Source organism: Sinocyclocheilus grahami, unplaced genomic scaffold (assembly GCF_001515645.1).
Source record: "Sinocyclocheilus grahami isolate Dianchi unplaced genomic scaffold, SAMN03320097.WGS_v1.1 scaffold372.1, whole genome shotgun sequence".
In the NCBI taxonomy this organism is placed as follows: Eukaryota; Metazoa; Chordata; class Actinopteri; order Cypriniformes; family Cyprinidae; genus Sinocyclocheilus; species Sinocyclocheilus grahami.
This window is the reverse complement of record NW_015505551.1, coordinates 405,080-426,796: the sequence shown is the minus strand read 5'-3', so window position 1 is coordinate 426,796 and position 21,717 is coordinate 405,080. Positions and strand designations below refer to the sequence as shown.

Genomic DNA, 21,717 nt, shown 5'->3' with positions numbered 1-21,717 from the left:
TGATCTATTTTTTTAAATCTATTTTATCATTTTTTTATTCATATCTTTTAATATTTAAAAAAAGATTAATTACATACTTTGATATTTCATTGACAATGACTATACTATTACTCGATGATGTGAGAAATAGTGTTAGTAAGCTTTTGACTGGCAGTGCTTGTTTGTAAAGTCAAGGAAGTTGCCTTCATGGAGATCCATCATCATGTGGACTGAATGAAAATGCCAGTAGTGAAAACTGCGGGCTGTGCAGATAGTGTATTGAAGTGTGGGAAGTTGTGAGACGGAAATCTCAGGATGAGCTCAGGGATTTTTCAGAGTCTGCCTGCTGCCTATCAAGACCAAACGATAAAAGCTTTTGTTAAGTAACAAAAAATCTATCCACAGCAAAACAAGACAGATTAAGACTCAAGATATATGTTGAATGAAGGAGATCTAGAACAGTACAAATGAGCAACAACAACAACAAAAGAGGGAAATAGTCAAAAAATCTGTTATGCTTCACAAGACTTTTGATGTCCATGTGGACTTTGTTATGTGGGAAAAACATCTCGACAATTAAAACAAAGGATCAGTGAACACAAGAGCTCTATTAGGAGAAAAGATATGTCCTATCCAGTTGCTGCACATTTCATTTCTTTTAATCATGATGTGTCTGCTCTACGTTTCTTGGGAATCGAAAAGATGTCTGTTCCACCAAGAGGTGGTGATATCGATACCCTTTTATTAAGACAAGAACTGTTCTGGATTGTAACTTTGCAAACTTTATCACCCTTATGGTTAAATGATGAGGCATTATTCAATGTAATGTTGTAAAGTGTGTTTGCTGTATATCTAAGAATCAGTTTGATTAAAAACAAGCAGATGATATTAAAACATTAAGATTTGCGTTTTCTGATAACCTATTGTGATTTTATAAACATAATTATTTTTGTATGTGAATAATGATATATTTTTCATTGGGGATGTTGTAAAGTGTCTTCTATTGTATACTTGAGCCATTGGTATCTATTACGTATGTGTTTGTGATTAGTCCACATATGATTGTCAATTACACTCATTGGTTGGGAGAATATATAATAATGTCTTGTTTTTAATTCTTTAGGCTACATTTGCCTGATGAAGGTCGGTGGACCGAAACGTTAAGAATTAGCAAGTATTGATAGTGTGCGGGTTCGTTACTTATTTATGCTTCACAAGACAAAAACTAGTAATAAAACAAGCAGTGGAAGACGAATTCCTTGTGTGTTTGCACACACTTGGCGAATAAAAGCTCATTCTGATTCTGATTCTGATATTCACCAATGTGGTAAAATTTACATTTTCGTCACCTTAAAAACCTTATCTTTCAGAGGATAAGCAAACTGCACATATGCAGTTCTTTTCTGCACAACCCACACACCCTGAGCCAGGAATACACACAACGGCCATCTCCAACAATAAACAGCACAATCCGCTACACAAATATTCTCAATATCTGTTTTGTATTTGGAGAAAGGCGTTGTCATTTGTCATATGTTGCATCCCACAGGGAATAAACATCTGTTGGAAAAAATGAGATAGATAGATAGATAGATAGATAGATAGATAGATAGATAGATAGATAGATAGATAGATAGATAGATAGATAGATAGATACATAGATAGATACATAGATAGATACATAGATTTTTAGTCACTTTACGTGTAGTATTAAAAATGTATTAAATTCATCACCTGTATAAAAAATATTTTTTATTTATATTATTATGCAATACTTATGTTACTCATATTTAATATTAATATTTATCTGAATATTTATTTTATTAGTACTTTAATCATTTAAAATTAAATTAGTTTTTAAATGTACACTTTAATTTGGACATAAAATAATGCTTGCAACCCGTTTTATGAAATAAGAAAAAAATAACTTATTTTCCCACATTAAGATATTTAAAGCAGCAGGCTCAAGCTTGATTTGACAACTGACCATCTCCGTTTGCTTTCCATTTAGTTTTGTTGGAGAAATAGTTGTAATGTCATGAAGATCTCATTTGTGATTTCTCTTTCTTCATGGTGGGCATGTGGCTTCCTACAGTCTGCCATACAGATATCAGCTACCGCCATTGTTTCAGCTGCTAACAAGGATTTTGCGGAATCAAACCCCATCATCTGACAAAGTGGCGAGCCAAAAGTATCTTCGGAAGAACATGACAGAAAGCAGAATGTTTCAGGGTGGCAGAAACACACCTCAGATCTGGTTAAAGCCGTCTTGGTGGCAGTTGTCATGGAAACAGAAGTGGGCGGCAGGGCTGTCACTGTCCCATTAGTCGAGGTGATGAGTATATGGCACGTGGGCAGCTCCGAACTGTTGCACTGCAATAATAAGGCATCATCTACTGTATGATTTGTCATATTAGCATCTCACAAAAGTTTCATAAAAGACCTAGAAGTCCAACATCAAAATGTCTTTGCACTTCTTGTCTGATACATTGATCAGAAAAACAAAACACATGTATCAAAGAGGGATGATATTTAGAATGGGAAATGAAATTTAATAAATATCTTGTATTGTAGGAGGCTGGAAAAACTGAGAGGTGGAAGGAGCTACACAAAGACAAAAGCAGAAAGAACAACGGAGAAAAACTCTCACTTGTTTCTCCTAGACAGCAATGAGATTAAATTGAGAGCAAACAGAAACTTTTGGTATTTTCTAATTTTCTGATTTTTTTGCATGAGAAAAATAGACACTGAAGTTGGCAGTCAAAAGTGATTTTAATATCATCGCAAACATTTCTTAAACAATTCTCATGAAAATGTCTGTTATGCTAACTATAATTAGTATTTTAATTAATTGATATACACTACCATCCAAATGTTTAAGGTCATTAAGATTTTATTTAGAAAAGAACGTATACTTTTATTCAGCAAGTAAAGACTTTACACTGTAACACTAGATTGTAAATTCAAATAAATGTTGTTCTTTTGAATTTGCAATTTATCAAAGAATTATAGGGGGGGGGGAAATGTATCATGGTTTGTCACATAAAAAATATTAAGCAATGGTTTTCAACATTGATAATAAGAAATATTAATTTTTTTGAGCAGCAAATCAGCATATTAGAATGATCATGTGACAATGAAGACTGGAGTAATGATGCTAAAAATTCAGCTTTGCGTCACAGGAATAAATTATATTACAATAGAAAACAGTTCATTTAAATTGTGATAATATTTCACAATATTACTGTTTTTAATGTATTTTTAATCAAATAATTGCAGCATTTGTGAGCATGAGAGGCTTCTTTGTGCTTGTTTTTTTTTATTGTAGTATACTTACTGTAAATACAAAACTAAAATCTCCTGAGATATAAAGAGAAACGTATGAGTAATAAAATGTTCCTGAGGGGGTGATTTAAAGAAGATGGTCTTATATGAGGTAATAAAGAGCTTTAGTTACAGAGGATCCAAAAATTACATTCTTATGATCCATAGATGCATCATGACAAATGGCATGGACTGAATGTTTTGACATTGACTAATGAATACATCTTAATGTTGCACATTAACGTACAGCACAAACCCGACCAACAGCAAATAAATACCAGTGTCATTTTCAAAAACAATCCAATGCTTTCTAAAGCCCTCGAAGGATCAGTTAAGTAAAAACTCAAGCCCAGCTGTGCGTCTATCATGAGATGTCAAGTCTGACTTCTATTTTCACCACTCCAAACGTCCTCTTCACAGATTTGGCTGGAGCCCAGTAGGCGATCATATTACCTTCATGTCACAGCACACAGCTATGATGGATGGCTCATACTCATTATTCACCAGCACTGCTCCTCCAAACTGAGATTGTCTTTCTCGTATGGGGCCACCATAGAGCAGGAATGGAGATTGAGAGGTCTCTGAGAGGCACTGTTTTGTCATGATGGACCAATGGCATGACTAGAGGAACTCTGGGAGTTCTAGTTCATGAGGGTATAGTGGTACCACGGTTCAATAGTTACGGGTAAAGATTGAAAGTCTACTTCATGAGATCATGGTCACCGTTTTTGTCAGCTAAATTATTTACTTAAAGAATCCCTTGAGACTGCAACTAATATTTTAACATTTCTATATAATGAATAAAAAATGTAGTCATATTTCGTATTAAGTTTTAATTTGGATGTTCAGTACATAAAATAATACTACTACTACTACTAATAATTTTTATATCTCTTTATAAAATAAATATTTAGATTTTTTTTTTTACTTTTTTGTGTACATTTTTATATTATAGACATTTTAAATATTATAGACCTTAAGTATATCTTTATTAATTTTAATGGATTTTTGTGCTCTAGAAATATCTAAATCTTTAATATTTTTATTGCTTTTAATTTTAGACTTTTATTTTAAAATACATAAGGTAAATAATGTCTTTATATTATATACAGCAATAGGGCTATGCTCATCTTTGTTTGTTTGTGTACGTATCACTGGGCAATACTGCAGTGGTCCTAGACTTTATAGTTTTAGACATGCACCAAAATTAAAATTCTGTCCAAAACAGATAAGCTGATAATTATTTGATCAATTTATGTTATTTAGCTGATATATATAAATATATTTTAATCGCTTAATATTTTAACAAAACAATAGCATACTACAAACTGCACACTGTTTCATATATAGGCAGTATACAGTGTATACATACTGTATATATATATATATATATATATAAATTTGACCCCTGACCTCAGTCATTTGGTTGAACTGAAGAGAGGTATATACTCAGTATCCACCATCTTGATCTCTCTGGGAATTGCTAATATCACAAACAGGGCATATCTCTGTTCTCTTTGTCATCCAGTCAGTCAGTGATAAATAGAGGAGGGCTTCAGTGAGTCTAGGACAGGTCTTGGTGTGTATGGTAGGAGAAGCTTGACACGCAGGAGATCTTATCCCTCATTTCTTTGATACGTTTAACTTCTGTGCAGTTGAGGAAGGGTTGCCTGATCTTCCCCAGGAGCACTGTTCTCTGTCCCTTTTTCTTTAGTTATACCTTTTTTGTTTTATCTTATCTGAGGTTGCTGAATTTGACAGCCGTTTATACAAGCCTGCAACCATCTTCAGTGATATCTGTGTATATACTGCCACCAGCTGGCCAAAGGGAACGGTGCGAGCAATATTACAAAACGCAGAAAATCATGAAACACATTATTCTTACTAATAATATAATATTTAATGTTTTTTTATTCATTTTAATAAATTAATAATGATGAATAATTAAACAATTCTAATTCATTCAATTATCTGTTTATTAATTGTTTCGTTCAATAATAAACCTATTATAATAATAATAAACATAACTGACACTTATAGTACAAATGTCTGATTTTTATTGCATTAGACAGTAAAATATCAAACCAATTGGTTTTCATTACACTGTTGTTGTTTAAGCATAACAGAAAACAACAAATGGTTTTGAGAAATAAAACTGCATGATGTGAAATTTTTTTTTAGATATAATGATCTAAATCACATTAGTGCTTGAGATCCATAAGGCTGTCAGTGTTGTCCACAATGTGGCTGTAACTGTAATAGCTGCACTTTTGAAATTCTTATCATGGACGTAGTTTATGGTGGACATTGCACCCTGTAAAGAATATTAAATCATTGTCATAAGTGATTAACTTGCATTCATTTTTTTTTTTTAATGTCTGACTGGGTAACACAACAGTGATTTTGGGCTTCATGGCCAATACGGATATTTTCATAAAATATTTTATATTTAAAATAACTATTTTCATAATGTTATACTGTTGTGATATACCAATATTTATCTATATTAAAATTCAATACAATTTATTTTTTCTAAATAAACTTAACAAAAATCAAGTTTTATAACAGTGTATCATTTTTTTATTAACTTTGAGTTGGCACTAGATGACTAATCTAAATGTAAATAAAACCTAAATGATCTTGCACAATTAAATATCCAATATCGACTAATGCTTATAAATGAAAAATCTCCATTATCAGGCAATAACTAATATGTGACCCTGGACCACAAAACCAGTCTTAAGTCGCTTGGGTATATTTTTAGCAATAGCCAAAAAAATATTGTATGGGTCAAACTTATAGTTTTTTCTTTTATGCCAAAAATCATTAGGATATTAAGTAAAGATCATATTCCATGAAGATATTTTGTAAATTTCCTACCGTAAATATATCAAAACTTAATTTTTGATTAGTAATAAGCATTGCTAAGAACTTCTTTTGGACAAATTTAAAGGCGATTTTCTCAGTATTTTGATTTTTTTTTGCACCCTCAGATTCCAGATTTTCAAATAGTTGTATCTCAACCAAATATTCTCCTATCCTAACAATCCATGCATCAATGGAAAGCTTATTTATTCAGCAATTTCAGGTTTGTGGTCCAGGGTCACATATGGTACAGATATATTTTGCATCTCTACTTGATACTGATGCAGATTGACATCAATACAGCATCACACAAATGAAGTTTTGCTTATCAGTGGCATTGCAAAAATGGCAGCCACCATGAGTGGAGACGACTTTATTAATAAAACTATCCTTCTAGGCTGTTGGAATGACTGTCTTCATATTATGCAAGTATATATTGTTTTAAACATACTCACACAACACATCAGGGGAACTACCCACTTTGTAGCTCTTCCCATGAACTGCTTCGATGGCTTTAGCCACAGCAAGACCTACTTCCATCTGCAAACACATTGATAGACGTGCGCATTTCATCCTAAACTCCCAATCTTAAATTATCCTAAAAGCATTTGTTCTTCTACTTACCAGTTCATCGTAATTGGGTGCTGAGATGTTCGGGTGTCCATAGGGGACAAGGATCAGCTGACCGTATATGAGTGGATGGTGAGATAACAGAGCAGTTGGTTTTGATGCATTCCCAAAAATTCAGTGACGGCTTTGGCCTCTTGTTCAGACAGAGCACTCGGACCATTATAGATTTCTGAACAGCAGTTCCTGGAAATCCCGACCACTAGTGAACAAAGACAGATAGTTAAAATGATTATGTGAGGACAAAAATTAAATTGTAATAATTTACAAATGTAAAAATAGCATCTACAACATGTTAGTGGCATATTAAAGGTGGCAGAAGCATGGCAGAAGCAGTTAGCTCGGAGCTAGCGGCGCAGCCCGCGATCTCCAGGCAGGATGCTGATGCTGAGGCAGGCAGGATGCTGATGGAGGTAGGATGCTGAAGCACAGGTGATACAGGGAACTAAAATTATGAACATAAATGGAATGATATAAAGCTGGAGGATGTGGATTCTGTTTTAGATTGTAATAAACCACATGGATTTTACAATTTATAGAGTCTTGTGTCTCCTGAAAGAAACAAAACTGATTGTATAAAACACAAAATTGGATATTTGGTATAATTCGCCTATGCCATTTTGTATATTACTACTTAGACAAACATAAAAATTAAACTTTATGAGATGAAATTTAGTCAATAATCAAGAAAAGTGCTATGGCACATAGTAAAATAGGATTCTGGGGGCAATATGATTTATAAAACCTGTTTTTGCAAAGGAAACTCACATAGACACTTTTAGACACAAAAAAGGGACACTTTTACTCCCTTCGGTTATAATTCAATAACTCCTGTTATTTGAAAGATTATTTTTTTCTGGCACATCTTGGCACCTAGTGGAATCAAACAATATAAGTTGCAGAGAGCTGGAGCAAATAGAACCTGAATAACAGACTTATAAAAAAAATTCTGAAAAAAAAATCAAAAAGCGCCTATGTTTTTTTTTTGTGTTTATTGTAATATTTAAAACATATATAATGTTATTTATGAAGAATTACAACCATATTTTGTAGTTCAAAGGGTTTTCTATACAATGACGTGTGTGTAGGGTAAATATTTGAATTTGGGTATGTCAAATTTAGGCGAAAATACACAAAAACGCCCGTATCCATATAACTCTTAGGGTCACTAAGCTACAATAGGAGCTTTACATCCATTATAATGGCAGTATCAGTATTGATGAGCTCTGCATACATCTATTCATAAGTACGAGAAAATAACACAGCATTTTTAGGAAAATATAAATAGTTCAGGATTCCTAAAAATTGGAGTAGCATTGCATTTACAGATAGTACATTCTAAACAATGGCCTGTAATGTAATATATAATGGATGTGATATTTCTGGGAATAACACTTCAGGTGTATATCATCATGAATAAATGATTCATAATAACTTTACTGTGGCAAAGTTTCACCACTTTAACGAAATGCTGGCAGAAAGCTGGAGCGATCCATTCCCTGGCATGAATCCCACAGTCCATCCAAACAGCTTTCTTTGGTGTGGTGCTGTTTAAGCCGATCTGCATGTCAGATGCAAACAAACGAACAAGAAAGTACTATGGTAATACCACGGCATTATTTCAAGTACCTTGGAATATTAACACTTGACACCATCACTGTACCATGGTACCATTTTAAAACTTTTATTAAGGGGCGCAAACGTAACCTAAAATAAGTTGTGTGGTTTTATTTGATCCTAGTAAATACAATGTTTAATAGCTACATTTAATGGCTCATTTTTGTGCATATGAATAGTTTTTGTAACAGGGTTATTATAGTTAACTAAAACTAAAATTAAAACCATTTTTGTTACTTGAAATTTTTTTTTAACTGGAATAAACAAAAATATAGAAAAACTTTCTAAACTTTAATAAACTTCAATTTAATTTTTTCACTCTTTTAATTTAGCTTAACCTGATGAGCATATATATATATATATATATATATATATATATATATATTATTTATTATAACAAATGGAGTATTGCACTATACGGGAGTACCTTTAGTAATGCAATGTTCCTGTTCTCATAAATTTGCCCATATATCATACTGGACACAACATCTGCGTTTTCCCTTTCAATCTGATTCATCCATGCTGAAATCTGTGTGGAGAGATTTATCAGGTCAATGAAGGAATGAATGAATGAATGAATGAATGAATGCATGAATCAAACAATCAATCAATCAATCAATGTAATATGCTTGATAATCTCACCTAATCCATGGTGTGGTACTTCGTGTAGTCATATGATTTGTGTTCCAGTCCACCAGCCAATCTGTAATGAATTAAGATACTTTACTGATTCTAATGGGAAAACAAGAAAACAAAACTTGTTTTCTTCTGTCTTAATTCAAACTCTGGAGACCATTAAGATAATGTCATAACCCTGAAATCTTACCTGTCCTGGACCACCAGAGCCAATACCAACAAAACACACATTATTGAGCCTTTCATGGTTGGTTTCTTATCTAAGCTTGTTGAACCTGACAGTATGAACCTAATACAGCCTGATAGTGACTTATAAAGCGATTCCTAACTGACCGAGAGATACCCCCTTAACCAATGTTAACATTTAAACCAAAGACATTTATTTAGCATCTAACTTATCATAAATCTGTTCCAACACAATGAGCTGTCAATAAAGCACAACCTCCTGTAATCAGGGCATTGTGACAATAAATATTAAAAGTATCTATCAAATAGCCTTATTTGTTGAGTCAACTTAAATAAAAAAAAGTTACCCCCCTTGGGCTGGGCAATTAACTAGCATTGAAGATTATGGTGATTTATTGCCATTTTATATGACATCCAGACTGAAGCAGTCCAATGGTCAAAAGGTCATGAGTTTTTATTTATTTATGACTTTTTATATAATTATAGTATTTTCATTTCCATTATTATACACTCTCATAGAAAAAGGTACAAAAGCTGTCACTGGGGCAGTACCTTTTCAAAAGTTACACCTTTTTATCTAAAGTGTCCATATTGGTGCCTTAAAGGGGTCATATGATGCGATTTCAAGTTTTCCTTTCTCTTTGAAGTGAGAGTGAACTGTCTGTCAGAAATCATAGCACCGCGGCTTGTGTACTGCATCATCAGTGTGTTTGTCACGCGACTCTGTTGCCCTTTCGGGCTTGAACTGATGGTAAAACTAACGACAGTATTAACTGTCTTGATATTAACTTTGAAAGCTGAAGCTCGCGATTATGGTAAGGGGCGTTACATATCCGACGCGTGCTTGTGGTGTTCGGCCAATCACAATGCACTGGGTCAGCTGGCCAATCAGAACAGACTGCACTCGTCAAAGGAGGAGGCTTTGTTGAAAACAACGTGTTTGAGAGAGGCGGGGCATAGAGGACCTACAATAATGTACAGTATTTTAAAAATAATGTGTTTTTTTGAACATTAAAGCATGTCAACATATTATGTTACACCAAATACACAAAATAATGATCTTTAAAATAGCATCATATGACCCTTTAAGGTACATATTGTACCTAAAATGTACAAAAGTGTACCTTCTGTGCCTTTATTTTCTGAGAGTGTAGGCTATAAAATGTATTTAATGCTTTATTAAAACAGTTGCTGATATGACTGAAATAAATATAAAATCATGGTAATACTAATAACAATTATTATAGTATGAAAATCAATATAGTTACTGAAATATCTGAAAAACATGGTGGGCCATATCCAATATATATTCTAAACCAGGGATCCTCAAATCTGGCCCACAAAATCCACTTTCCTGCAGAGTTTAGCTCTAACCCTAATCAAATACACCTGAGCATGCTAATCAATGTCTTCAGGATCATTAATAGAAAAATCACAGGTAGGTTAATTTGATCAGGGTTGGAGCTAAACTCTGCAGTGCATTGGCCCTCTAGGGCAAGATTTGAAGAACCCTGTTCTAAACTATAGGCAAGGCAAGACAAAGGCTTTATGTATGGGTTTCTGAGGAATACAGCCACTAGATGGAGACGGGTGGCTGAAAACATTTTACAGAAGGGTTTTTGTAACAAGTTCATCTTTTTATTCACATGTAAAATTATCTTTAGTCACATGTCACACACCATTAATGACAATAAATAAAGAGAACAATTATTGAATTAATTTATGAAAAAAAACTGTTATTGAATAAAATATTATATAATATTTTTTTTTTTTAAATATAGATAACATTAATTATTAACAAGTGAACTGTTCTGAAATCCATTGTAGAAAAAAAGGTTGCAAACTCTCGAAATTCTTTAGGGTGAAATTAAATATACTAGTGAAAATTAAAAAGCAGAAACTATAGGCGGTCGACAGAGCAAAGTATCAAGTGAGGAGTGAGACAAGGGTTTTGTTACGTCATAAATGTTTCAAACTTTCAGGGGTTCGCTGCTAGCTGGCGATCTTTGTGAACCCATGGACCACTGTTTATGTGGTTTTTACCTGATCTCGAATAAGTTTGTAGACTTATCTATATAAGTAAAAGAAAAAAAATTTATTATTCTCTTATTGGCCTGATTAGTCAAGCTGTCTATAAAACAAACAAAATAAACTCTACAAGTTAATATAGCCTAATAACACATATTATACAGACACTTTTTATTATACAGACATATTACACGACATATTACACAGACACATATTATACAATTGTATTAGATTTGTTAATTGTATTTAATATGTTGCACTTTAAATTAAACATTTGAAATTGTTTTTTTACAGGTGTTTTTATGCATGTATGAGCTGGGTTTAAGTTGCATTTACACAGTTTTGACCAACAAGTGTCACCAGTGTGTGGTGTTTCGAGCGCTTTGGAAAAGTGAATCATTTTGAATCTAAAAGTTTTGTTTCTCCCATCACTACTGACAGGAACAGGCAAACACCTAACAGGGAGAAACACCCACAATGAACTGGACAGAACACACAGGGAGAATAAACAGGGAAAGAAATGAGAAGGGTAAGGAGGGAGAACTGGTGGGGCAAATTAACTAACAATGAGGTAATCAGGGTGTGGGGTTGTCAGGTCTCAGAAAAATGTCCAGCCCAAAGCCGACTCAAACGTCTACTCAAAATCCACTCAAAAGGAATGAAAATTATCCCAATTTCTACAGATAAACTTTTGGTGGCAGCAGTATAAAAAAGTAACCTGCGGCGGCTCTGTAATTTTCCTGCAACTGCATTTTCAAAATAGCCCAATTGCGAAAAACGGCGACCCTGGCAATACTGCAAAAGGAGAGGCTGACAAAAGAGCACATGACACACAAACAAACAAAAACAAATATGACAGAAGCCATGTGCTCACACAAACAACAAGACTGAAGGGCACGTGGCAAACAAAATAGATAACATTAATTATTAACAAGTGAACTGTTCTGAAATCCATTGTAGAAAAAAAGGTTGCAAACTCTCGAAATTCTTTAGGGTGAAATTAAATATACTAGTGAAAATTAAAAAGCAGAAACTATAGGCGGTCGACAGAGCAAAGTATCAAGTGAGGAGTGAGACAAGGGTTTTGTTACGTCATAAATGTTTCAAACTTTCAGGGGTTCGCTGCTAGCTGGCGATCTTTGTGAACCCATGGACCACTGTTTATGTGGTTTTTACCTGATCTCGAATAAGTTTGTAGACTTATCTATATAAGTAAAAGAAAAAAAATTTATTATTCTCTTATTGGCCTGATTAGTCAAGCTGTCTATAAAACAAACAAAATAAACTCTACAAGTTAATATAGCCTAATAACACATATTATACAGACACTTTTTATTATACAGACATATTACACGACATATTACACAGACACATATTATACAATTGTATTAGATTTGTTAATTGTATTTAATATGTTGCACTTTAAATTAAACATTTGAAATTGTTTTTTTACAGGTGTTTTTATGCATGTATGAGCTGGGTTTAAGTTGCATTTACACAGTTTTGACCAACAAGTGTCACCAGTGTGTGGTGTTTCGAGCGCTTTGGAAAAGTGAATCATTTTGAATCTAAAAGTTTTGTTTCTCCCATCACTACTGACAGGAACAGGCAAACACCTAACAGGGAGAAACACCCACAATGAACTGGACAGAACACACAGGGAGAATAAACAGGGAAAGAAATGAGAAGGGTAAGGAGGGAGAACTGGTGGGGCAAATTAACTAACAATGAGGTAATCAGGGTGTGGGGTTGTCAGGTCTCAGAAAAATGTCCAGCCCAAAGCCAACTCAAGCGTCTACTCAAAATCCACTCAAAAGGAATGAAAATTATCCCAATTTCTACAGATAAACTTTTGGTGGCAGCAGTATAAAAAAGTAACCTGCAACTAAAAATCACAACCCGTGGCGGCTCTGTAATTTTCCTGCAACTGCATTTTCAAAATAGCCCAATTGCGAAAAACGGCGACCCTGGCAATACTGCAAAAGGAGAGGCTGACAAAAGAGCACATGACACACAAACAAACAAAAACAAATATGACAGAAGCCATGTGCTCACACAAACAACAAGACTGAAGGGCACGTGGCAAACAAATTTCAATCCGTCATATGCTCAAACAGAAAATACTACAGGTAAGACTGACATCTGAACATACCAAGACCAGACCAAAGGGTCAGGACCAGACACCAACAGACATAAGCACACAACCAGGCCAACAATACCAAAACCCTGCACATAAAGCAAGACTAATAGGGGTGTCAGGATCCCATCATTACAGATCATTACTTGACCCAAAGTGGAGAAAGATGTGTCTGCTAGTATTGGCTAGCGTCCATTAGTTTTTGTGCAGGGTAGCACCATAATTAACACTCATAAATTCCTTTAGTACAAATAAAGCCTTTGGCTGATTTTGTCACTGAGTTTCACGTTTTAGTCCCCATGCTGCAGTTTAAACATGATGCTGTTGGATAGGATGAGTAATAGACTACTGTTGTGAACATAAATATAGACAGGAAATCACAAACATTTTAGCATAATTTGTGTAGAGAAAAGATAAAGGCTGAATACACAGTGCGAGCATGTATTTTGGTGGATATCTTGGCATTGTCATAAGTTGTTATTTTGTTAAATGCAGAGGAGAAAATGACTGACTCTTTCGGACCTCACAGGAAGTGTCTTGGTACAAACTGTTCATGCCAGTTTATTATCAGCCGATAATAGTTATTATTAGAGATGTATGTGTTTAGATGCCACAGTGCATGACTGAATTTGGTTTTAATATTTGTAATTTCTTTGTTGCAGTGTGAATTAAAGGAATAGTTCACCCAAAAATGAAAATATGCTGAAAATGTGTTGTCAAGGATTTGGAGAAATTTAGAATCGCATCACTTGCTCACCAACGGATCCTGTGCAGTGAATGGGTGCCATCAGAATGAGAGTCCAAACAACTGATAAAAACATCACAATAATCCACAAGTATCTTGTGAAGCAAAAAGCTATATGTTTGCAAGATCTATCATTAATGCATTTTAACTTTAAACTGTTTCTTCTGGACTGTTTCTTAAGTCCATTATGCATAGTAATACTTCCTCCAGTTCCTGTTGCCATTTCACATCAAAATTCACTGACATATTTGTTTAGAACTGTTTTTGCTTGTAAACTGTGCTTCATCTGTGCATGTTTCTCTCCTGATTCAGGCAAGGTGACTTTTTCAGTGGAGAAAGAAATATTATGGATAGAGGACTCATGGATTATTTGTGGATCATTGTGAAGTTTTTATCAGCTGTTTGAACTCTCATTCTGATGGCACCCATTCACTGCAGATGTGATGAATACACGATGTGAGCATGTGTTTTGGTGGATGTCTTGGCATGCATTATCATAATAGTTATTATTTTGTTAAATAGAAGTAGAAAATGACTGACTCTTTGGGACCTCACAGGAAATGTCTTGGAACAAGCTGGTTAGCATTTCTGCAAGCAGATTATATTGTCACAAGAACATTTGTATAAGTTATGGAATATGGAGTATTAATAAGAGGTTTTGGACTGCAGCTGCAGTTTCAAACTGGTGTGTATTTATTTATTATTTATGTTTTATTTATTTTTTGCAGCAAATGCTCTTACACAAGCTGTGCATGGAAGTTATATCATGCCTGGTCAGCGTAATGTGTCTGCCAAATTGCAGTCAGACAAGAAACAGAGCCACCCCTGCTGTTTTACTGTGTGTGAGAGCAGTTCCTGTTAACAACTCTTGTTAATGAGTATAGCTTGTTTACATAGTTTGATGCATTGCTTACATAGTTTCCTTATTCTCTTGTTGTGAAAATAGTCAAAAGTTTGGTATTACTATAAAAATGACCATGAAAGAACCATGTACCTGTAAATACCTATAATGGTAATGCAATGGTATTTTTAGTACTTGAGTACTACTTCACCATAGTAAATGTCCATTATCACTATATATATTGAGAGGGATATGTCCTCATATCCAGATTTTTGATTAATTAATATGGGTTTTCAGTGGCAGATTCTTACATATTATTTGGCATGATATTCGCTGCTGAATATCAGTTGAAAATCAGTTTGCTTGTCTTAATTGAAACAAGCACTTTATCTATTAACCTGTTAATGCTGTGCGGTCTCTATGCATTCATTAATGTATATTTATCTGTAACATGCAGCCATTAGCTCATAATTTATGTTCATAAATCAGTGCATATGAAAAGGAAGAACATTGTACAGTACAGTACAATATTGTGCCATTTCATGTCTTTTATTTTGAAAGCTGTTTTTTTTTTACATCAACATTTAAAGCACTTACTCAAACAAATGAGCTGCAAAACAGAATATGGGTCTGAGAGAGAGAATAAACAACAAGAGCACTTTCTTCAATGGAAGCCATTTGTGTAAAGAGCCTTGCCCCATTAACAGTAAATATCAGGGTATATGACAATATGGGTGCCATTAGCCATCTGGGATCTCTAATAGATAGTTTCCTTATTAGTCTTGATTCTGATTGTTCTTTCTCTATGGTGGACCATTTATTTTACTCTTTGAATATCTGACAAATTTTTTAAAGAAATAGTTCACCTAAAAATTAAAATTTGCTGAAAAATTACTCACCCTCAGGCCATATAAAATGTAAATGAGATAGTTTCTTCATCAAAACAGATTTGGATAAATGTAGCATTACATCACCTGCTCACCAATGGATCCTCTGCAGTGAATGGGTGCCATCAGAATGAGAGTTCAAACAACTGATAAAAACATCACAATAATCTACAAGTAATCCACACGACTCCAGTCCATCAATTAACATTTTATGAAGTGAAAAGCTGCGTGTTTGTATGGAACAAATTTATAATTAATATTATTTAATGCATATTTCTCTTCTAAATTAAGATGAACTTTTTCACGGAAGAAAGTGTTATTATGGATTATGGACTCATATTTTGGCCAGAAGTGACTGTTAATTGATGGATCGCCTATGTCCTATCTTTGCCTCAGTATGTTTCCTGACTAAAAGAGCTCTTTTAGAAATATTGGTAAACAACTTTAGCTGCATGTTTCATGTTGCTGTTAACCTTTAGCATTATCTCAATTCAGATTTTTTTCCCCTTGCTATAGCAATAGAGAAACTCTTATCAGCCAGGTAGTTTCCAGACTGTTGAGACTATGAATAGATTTTTTCCCATCTCCAAATTAAAAACAAATCTGGCAAAACCCAACTATCTGCATCATTCTCGGAAGGTGAAAGGAATCTTTCTAATTATATTTACTGTATTTCTCTTCCTGAAAAACTGAATGAAAGAAAAAGTGCGGGATGTGTGGATATCATCCTATTTGCGTTAAATCTATTTCTAAGTCTTTATGTCTGAAGAATAGCTAAGAGTTGAATTTGAGTTGTTTCATTTAAGCATCAACAAGAAGAAGGTTCTTGTAAAATTCCTTAAAATAGATGCAAATGAAACAGTTGACACAATCAGAGTATAGAGCTTATTTCAAATCAGACATTTTAATGTATAATGAGTAGAAGATCACAAGATTCCTGTAAAAAAGAAAAAAAAAGTTTACTTATCAGCATCTCGAGTCATAAACTTCTACAGTCATCTCAAGCCCTGAGGAACAGGCAGTTCTCTGAGCAGATGCTTTCTTTAACATGGCACAGCTGCTGATTGTCAGACATGATCACTGAGACAGAGCTGGACACAGAGGCTCAGTATTGCTCAGTAGTCTGTGAATGGAGTTATCAGTTGTGGTTGATCTATCAGCTTGGTTTTTAGATGATTTTGTCTGAAATAAAAATAGACACAAATAGCTGACATACAGTAAGAGTACAAAACATACATCCGCTGTTGGGATATGTAGCGTCTGGACCAATCAAAAACACAATTTTTCATTTGATTTAACAAATCAGTTATTCATTAGATTAACAAGTCGTCACAGACCCCTCACCCAATAGACTGGGCGCCAGGATGTCTGCGAATGACCACAGGCCACTGGTTACCATGGCAACCACAACACCTTTGCTAGACCAGAGCCATTTACGACCTAATGGAATGTGAGTAGGGAAAATCACTGCCTTTGAATTAAAAAGAGACACAGTGCCCAGTAGAAATTGACTCCTACAGCGGATCTAAATATTTGTAATTAATTATAACTAGTTATGATATTTCAATTCATATTTCCCCATGAGCTGATTCGCTACAGATAATTTGGTAAGAAATGTGAATTTGTTGAGTTTGGTGGGTCCTTTTTAAAAAAGGGAGGGAATGGAGAAATGTTCTCTCATGTGTGTCCTTATAAGAACTTAACAAGTCAAAGTCCACCTCTGACGTCCATGTACTGTGATTAGAGTGAGTCATCGGTCATCTGTCTCCTTACAAATTGAGGCCTGTATACCTTTCAACCATGATTAAGGATGAAGAACTCTTGCGGCTAAAGATTTTTAGTTTCTACACTCATTACATAATTGTGGTGGTCTAGGGTCTTCTTAAAGACCTGGAGACAATAATTTAGCGTCATTAAGTTTGTGAGGGGCTTTCTAAATGTAGAGCAATGTTCAAAGACAGAGAGAGAAAAAGAGAGTACAGAAACAGCCTTTGCAGAACTGTGGAGATTGCATCATAGATTTTGTCATGGAAGAAATAATCTGCTATTTCCTTTATGAAGGAAGGGACAGAATACACATACAATTTCAAGATTTTTTTTCATCATTTCCTTTGTTCTTCAAGATATAACAGGCACATGTACTTCAAAGTACTTTAAGTAATTTTAAAAAGTATCATATATATATATAGGTGTGAATTGGCACACTTTTTGGCATTGAGATTACTGGGAAAAAATGGCCCAATTATCCTGTCTCAATTTATATGGCCATTAAATATCATATTTAAAGAAAATGTTTTATTTGCAATTAAAGCTAAATTGATAGGTGTGTGTGTGTGTGTGTGTGTGTGTGTTTGTTTATGTACCTGATATTCCCTACGCTATGGTAATCCCAGTAAATTTTGACCTTGTGGGGACTTTTTTTTTGGAAACATTAAACAAGCTTATAAATCATAGAGAATGAAGTTTTTGAAAATCTAAAAATGCTGAAAGTTTTGTGTGAGGGGTAGGTTTAGAGGTAGGTTAGGTTAGGGTAAGGGGATAGAAAATACAGTTCTGTTGTAATATTAATGTAGTGCTGCTAATAGCTACTTGTTCAACATGGGAGAAATATGGTTTGTAAAAAAAACAATGTTACTGTTTATTCAAATGGTGGCAAGCTTTTTAATCAATGCATTACATGCACATGCCTTCACATGACACTTGATGTTTAGTCTATAGCCTTTCTGTTGGTATCCAATCACTCACCTCAGTTTTGTAATGTACCACCACCATGCATACCATGAATGTTCCCTTAAACATTCCCTTAAAAAACCAAGTGTCCGAATGAACAAGTAGAATTTAGCATTGTCTCATTAATTTTTCCTGAATTAATTTGGAGAAGCAAAAATAGTCACAAATGAGACGTTCAATGGTTAAATGTTCTGCTGGGTGATTTTACTGAACAGACCCGCAATGATGTCACACCTTCTGGAAGTCTCGTGGCGCTTCCCGTGTCTCTTCTCTGGCTCTGTGTTTGGCTGGGGAAACAAATTGTACCTCATATGACCACATTAAGCGGCATGCTTATTTGGTCGGCCTTGTACTGCCTGTTTACAGTCTTACCCAGTGTTGTCTCAGTCTGAGGTTTGACCATCGCTCACTGTAAACAACATAATGTACACTTTAAAGAACCATGAAGAGACGGAAAGTATTTATTTTCTCTCTTGGCTTCCGTCTAGCAAATACAGACTTGTTTGCCCTCAGTCTGCTTATTAGGTTATATAAGACTCATGTCCTTTAGAAAACAGGAGTGATACACACAACACAGCACCTGTGGGCTCTATATTACAAGGAGTGATCATAAACCATTACCTTGATCACAGCCATTCTAGAATGATTGTGAGTCTGATATTGGTTTATACACAGTTTAATAAACAAGATTATTGATTAACTTATGTTTTAGATACAATATTATTAGTTACTTTGTGTATGTTTGCTTCTGCAAGAAAAATAGTTCCAAACGAAGTAAAAAAAAAAAAACAGCAGAGCTGTTCCTGGATGAATCATTGTTTTTGAACAAATTGGTTGAATGATTAACTCAGTGAGTCACTCATAAAGACAGTCACTTGTTTTGTTATTGAATTAATTAGTGTTTTTGCACAAGTTGATTGATTTAATGATTTGATGACTCACAAAGACCTGGTTTTCTTTATAAACAAATCTGTTTTTGAAAGAAATCAGTTGAATGAATGATTCAATGAATCACTCATAAAGACAGTCACTTGTTTTGTTTTTGAATCAGTTAGTGTTTTTGAACAAATCGGTTATATTAAAGGGGACATAACACACACAGTTTCACCAATGTCATGTTAATCCTGAGTACCTATATAGTAGTATTGCATCCTATTTGTACTGCATCCGAAGAGTCTTTATTTTTATCAGATTTATAAAAGGAAGATATATCTTCACGATTCTTTCTGAAAAGAGCAGAGATCCTGGAGATGTGCCGTGGGTGGAGCTAAAGAGTTGCTAGCACTTACACGCAGATTGACAACAAAACACAGAAATTTGATGCAGTTTTACTTACCCCCTGCAGTTCCGACTCATGACTGAGATCTTTTATAACTGGGACCACTCCATCTTTCAGTATCAAATTATGTGCAAATCCAGCGTTGAGCTGGGCCTTGTTTATAAAACATTAGTCACCAAAATGACAGGAATATACAAACACACATGCGCAACTCCAGAAAAACAAACTGCATCCACTGTTCACGTAACACTGGCTTCTTTGGGAAGCTGAACAATGTTATCTTTCCCTCACATCCAAAAACACACTTATTTGGAGACATTCTTCTCTATCAAGTCCTGTGCAGCACTGTCGACGACTTCCGTAACCAAATGAAGCACATTGATGGACGTGCTCTTGCTCTTGCTCGGTTTGATGTGTGCATGCGCTCTTCCGTGAGAAGTGCCTATACAAGGGATTCCAAACTTCATGACATCATGAAGGGCCATGCTTGAAAAAAACTTTCTGAAACTTATTTGAACCCGGAAGGAGTGTATTTGGCACAGAAATACTCATACGTCCAAATATAATATATATATATATATATATATATATACACAGACCCTTTGCTGTGACACTCATATTTAACTCAGGTGCTGTCCATTTCTTCTGATCATCCTTGAGATGGTTCTACACCTTCATTTGAGTCCAGCTGTGTTTGATTATACTGATTGGACTTGATTAGGAAAGCCACACACCTGTCTATATAAGACCTTACAGCTCACAGTGCATGTCAGAGCAAATGAGAATCATGAGGTCAAAGGAACTGCCTGAAGAGCTCAGAGACAGAATTGTGGCAAGGCACAGATCTGGCCAAGGTTACAAAAAAAATTTCTGCTGCACTTAAGGTTCCCAAGAGCACAGTGGCCTCCATTCCTTAAATGGAAGACGTTTGGGATGACCAGAACCCTTCCTAGAGCTGGCCGTCCGGCCAAACTGAGCTATCGGGGGGGAAGAGCCTTGGTGAGAGAGGTAAAGAAGAACCCAAAGATCACTGTGGCTGAGCTCCAGAGATGCAGTCGGGAGATGGGAGAAAGTTTTAGAAAGTCAACCATCACTGCAGCCCTCCACCAGTCGGGGCTTTATGGCAGAGTGGCCCGATGGAAGCCTCTCCTCAGTGCAAGACACATGAAAGCCCGCATGGAGTTGTGAGATGGTGAGAAATAAGATTCTCTGGTCGGATGAGGCCAAGATAGAACTTTTTGGCCTTAATTCTAAGCGGTATGTGTGGAGAAAACCAGGCACTGCTCATCACCTGTCCAATACAGTCCCAACAGTGAAGCATGGTGGTGGCAGCATCATGCTGTGGGGGTGTTTTTCAGCTGCAGGGACAGGACGACTGGTTGGAATTGAGGGAAAGATGAATGCGGCCAAGTACAGGGATATCCTGGACGAAAACCTTCTCCAGAGTGCTCAGGACCTCAGATTGGGCCGAAGGTTTACCTTCCAACAAGACAATGACCCTAAGCACACAGCTAAAATAATGAAGGAGTGGCTTCACAACAACTCTGTGACTGTTCTTGAATGGCCCAGCCAGAGCCCTAACTTAAACCCAATTGTGCATTTCTGGAGAGACCTAAAAATGGCTGTCCACCAACGTTTACCATCCAACCTGACAGAACTGGAGAGGATCTGCAAGGAGGAATGGCAGAGGATCCCCAAATCCAGGTGTGAAAAACTTGTTGCATCTTTCCCAAAAAGACTCATGGCTGTATTAGATCAAAAGGGTGCTTCTACTAAATGCTGAGCAATACTTGAATACTTTGGACCATGTGATATTTCAGTTTTTCTTTTTTAATA

At 35.2% G+C, this 21,717-nt stretch overlaps 1 pseudogene; it reads right to left on the bottom strand.

The window, feature by feature from the left end:
* Positions 1-6,584: 6,584 nt before the first annotated feature.
* Positions 6,585-9,294, bottom strand: LOC107549420 (carboxypeptidase O-like; annotated as a pseudogene).
* Between the last annotated feature and the right edge of the window lie 12,423 nt (positions 9,295-21,717).